Here is a 4,601-nt window from a genome sequence, read left to right as displayed (position 1 = left end):
CATCGTTTCTCACTGCTCAAGCAGCTAACTTGTGTTTCTGGTAATAAGCAAACAACGAAAAGTACTGCCTTTTATATTTACAACTAGCGGACCCGGCGAACTTTATCTCGCCCCAACTTCGACTGATTAAAACAAATTAAATTGAGACGTTCCGTTTCTACTTTGACGTACATGTCGAAACAGTACTGTTGAAACATCATCAATCGATACGCATAAAAATTCATAGAGCTGACCTTATTCCTATCTTCTCCTAAAAATTTTAGGCTAAAATTTGAATTCAAAATTAGTTGAGAATCAAAAAGAAGTGATGACTTTTAAACAAACCTGTCGTTGGATTGACAAATTTTTTTGACTTGAAATCTGTGGAGAGCGATCTGATAAACAATATTTTTTGTTTTGTTATCCGGTGTAAAAATAAATAATGATGACGGCTTTCCCACACGCGAACAGGCTACGTATAGCTGGCCATGTGAAAAATATGGATATTCTAGATTTATCCTGCAGACTTCCAACGATTGGCCTTGCGATTTATTGATGGTCATCGCAAATGCCAATCGAACTGGGAACTGAATCGTCTTGAATTGGAATGGAAGATCTGTTGGAATAATAGGAATTCGTGGGATAAGAACTACCTCTCCTTTAAATTTGCCCTTGCATATGGCGCGGACTTCCAACATAAGTTGCTGGGAGATTGGTCAAACAACCGATGTTGTTCGCGTGTCCTTCAGTAGCGATGGCGTCACACAAGTGAATGTACTCGTCTGACCGCAACTTCGACTGATTAAAACGAATGAAATTGAGACACAGTACTGTTGAAACAAACGGTGGTATCTTAACAGATGATTGTCAACATCTAGTCGAATCATCAATCGATACGCATCAAAATTCATAGAGTTGACGTTCTTATTCGTTTCTTCTCCTAGAATTTGAATTCAAACTTACTTGTAGAATCAAAAAGAAGTGATGACTTGTAAACAAACCTGTCGTTGGATTGACCATCTTTATGTTGAAGTGATACCCACCTTCTCCACGACAGAACATTAACGGATATTGAAGAGCATCATGTGACCAATGAGTCTCATAAACTCGCTGCACTTGGCCATTATCCCGACGGTTAAAAACAATATCGCGTTATTCCGCATTCTCGCCAATAGTCACCACTGCGTGTTCATTGATAGTGGGAGCGTTAAATTGTCTTGCATGGCTACCAGTGGGTCTTTTGTCAGCGCTGATAATGATTTTATGTTCGTCATAATGCATTATATCCAATGCAGTTTTGAACAATCTGACCAATTCATTATGCACATAGAGAAGATTTTGCAATTGTTCGATAATTTCACGTTAAGTTTCAGTAAAAATTGCACAGCGGTGATTTAGTTCAACTTCCGAATCACCAATGAAATAGATCTGAAGGAATTTATGATCTTTGTTTTGTGGTGGTAACAAAGCGCCCGCTCGGTGTTGAAGTTGCCCATGAATCTGAATGTTGGAATGCAATTTTAAAAAATGTGAGTTGTTAATTTTGATAATAAAGAGACGCCATTACCTTATAACTTGGATTGTAGCCTGATTGATGAAAAACCTCGACTCCAAATGACGTAATTGGAAAGCATCCGTTATATTTTTGTGCAAGATTTAGGAAACTGTTTGGGCTGAATTTCTATATAGTAGCGAATACAATGGCCCTGGTGGATGAGCCAAAACGGGCAATTTAATTTTGCCACCTGCACAGCATAAGCCGGGGGTTTCCAACCGAAACTTCAGTGCATTGCAATCCTAGACAATGAACCAATAACAACGCAGGTAAGATCCTTGTAGGATGTTTCAGGATTGTATGCGAATGCAGCGCGATTCAAGTTTTCATTTGCGGCTCGTCTTTCTCTATTATTATGTCGGGCTTGAGGTGATCTTTGTGGAGCGAGAAGCTGTGCCATTTGGGCACGTATCGATGCATTTATTTCTGTACGTTCCTCTTGCGTCCGACTATTACGGGAATTCTGAATACTTATTGCATTGCGTGAACGCCGTCCAAGTCTTGATCGTCTAACAGCAGGCATTACTTCCAATTGGTAATGCTTCGTTAGCTCGATTTTTTTGTTTAAATATTTTTTTACCGAGTTCATTGATACACAATTTCAACGCAGCTATGATCTTTGTAGGGTGTTTCAGAATTTTACATACAACAGTGTGTCCATCTGTTGAGCCGCTAGCGACTTTTCCGGAAGGTCTTCCCAAAATTTTCTTACCTTCTTACCTTCTCTGACAATTACAAACAACTGAAAAAAATTTGAGCCAAATCGGCCCAGCCGTTCTCTTGTGATGCCATTAGTAACATTTTTTGTCTCCATTTTTATATATATAGATTGCCCTTTTTTTAAGCCAGAAAAAGGCAAAATTGGTAGATTTAAGCAAATCTATGCACCTAAGATGCTGCCACACTTTTCACTGTTTAAATTCCGGTGGTCTCAAATAATTATTTGGTTAATTTGGACCATTTAAGTAATAAAATTAAATAGCATTATTTATAAATAGCCATTTTGGCGCTCCTTTAAAGTTATTAATGTATTCATTTATATTTTATAAGTATTTTTAACTGGCTGTTTCATTCCACCAACAATATGGCAACCTTGGCGATAACTTTTTGCGGGAAACTTATCGACCTATCGCCAAACCGAGAAAACTGGTTGAACACGGCAAAAATTTTGTTGTCAAATCTGAGGTGGGGTCAGAAATAAATTTTTTATAAATTATATACCTGCCAGAATGATCTTATGATGGTGTGGAATAAACATCAATAGACCACTGAGTAAACTATTTTTTTCCTTTTATAAATAAGATCTGATTTCATATAAAAAAAGCCATTTACTTTTTATTCCGGCCAGAAAAAGGTGCCCGTTTTTCAAATCGAAAAAATCTTTCGTTTTCGATTACCAGAGCACCAATTTCTCGTTTTCAAAAACGAAAACGAAAAAATCTTGCCGTTTTCGATTACCGGAGCAGGCCTGATAGAAAATAGGTAATATTACACAAAAAGTAGAATACCTATCGTCATGGTTTTTGCTTAAATAATAATAAGCCAATCCGAAAAAAAGTCATTTGGGTTTGGGCTTGCACAGGTAAATCGCTACCTGCCACGTGTCCACCTTTTTCCTTTTCTTCTGTCTAAAGTAGTCCATATCTTTTTTGGGTGGGCTGAGCCGCCTTCTAAACTATAACTACGACCGTCGGGGATCTATTCTGGACCAAAATCAACTTTCATCTGCTGCGTCACGCTGCGTTTGTTTACAAACATCTGTCCAGAGCAACCAAAGAAAAGCCTTAAACGCCAAAAAAAAGGTACATTTTCATGACGTTTCATGTCTTTTCCTTAATTTTGTTGGTCACACTTGTTACCGAGCAAATGATATGGCGATTCTTCTAGAACACAATGTTACAGCGGATTTTCGTCATCAGAGTACTAGGCTTAATTTTAAAAATTTTTTTGAATCCTCAACGAATTTGTGCCAACATATATCAATAGAAGGGGAAAATTGAGCTCTAATTTCGAATTAAATCGTATTAAATTTTATCCGACAGATTTTGAGAAAATCAAAAATTAAATTCTTCTTTCACACAAATTTTAATCAGATGGGCGCGCCGTCCTACGATCTTACTTGCTCAAGCTAGCGACGGTCACACCAAGAAGGTATAATCTCATACAAAGTGGCGGCCACACTAAACCTTGACAGGCCCTATATAAAGAGGGCCATACCATAGATAGTCGCCTGTTGTTCGACAGGTGTCTGCCAGGCTGGGCGGTGTGGAAATGGACACTTCTTTTTTTTTTTTTTAGAGATAATAAAAGAAACAATTAATGATTAAAGTTTTATTTATGTTTACATCTTTGGCCAAAGGAGTTGGAGGAGGTCACTTCTCGAGCCCCGATGGTCCATACCCGTACCGCCTCTGTCACGTCCCTTCCCATATAATGGGTTAAAGTTACAGAATCCGACACTCATTTGCATTTGCTCAGGGATTTATGTATACTGTAAAGCAAGAAAGAGTATTTGTAATGCGCACGAGGACATAGTCTCCGGTCTTAGCTCCAGCTCTAGTGCAGCCAACTCTTCGTCCCCTTTGACCGGGAATTCAAAGTTGACTGGCATGCCTTTATCCTCCCTTAAGAAAGACCTCCAGCATGGCAGTCAGCTTCGACACCTGGAATGTGTTGGCCTCCAAAGATTCATCCAAGAAGTCATCTCCTAAAAAGAAGGAATTTATGTGAAAATTTAACAATTATATTTTATTAGATTTTATTTTAATTACGTTTGACATGGTACACCATCTTTTGTATTTTTTTGTGGCTCCGACATCCTGTCGTGTATATTAAAAAAAAGAATCGAAAAATGTATATTTGATTTTGTGGCTTTTAAACACTACCTAATAACTGTACCATTTCTAATTCCACCCGAATATTACTACCCTCAACTATCTTTCTATTAATCTGTTCTAAGATTAGGGTGGGCTTTCGGACTAACCTGTCAGAGTTTGTAAATAATTCTAGAAGAAGTAAGAAGAGCCTGAAACCGGGTCACCGATTTGCTGGATTGACTCTTTTACAT

This window comes from Drosophila kikkawai, chromosome 2R (assembly GCF_030179895.1).
Source record: "Drosophila kikkawai strain 14028-0561.14 chromosome 2R, DkikHiC1v2, whole genome shotgun sequence".
Lineage (NCBI taxonomy): Eukaryota > Metazoa > Arthropoda > Insecta > Diptera > Drosophilidae > Drosophila > Drosophila kikkawai.
Note: the sequence above shows the minus strand (reverse complement) of the source record.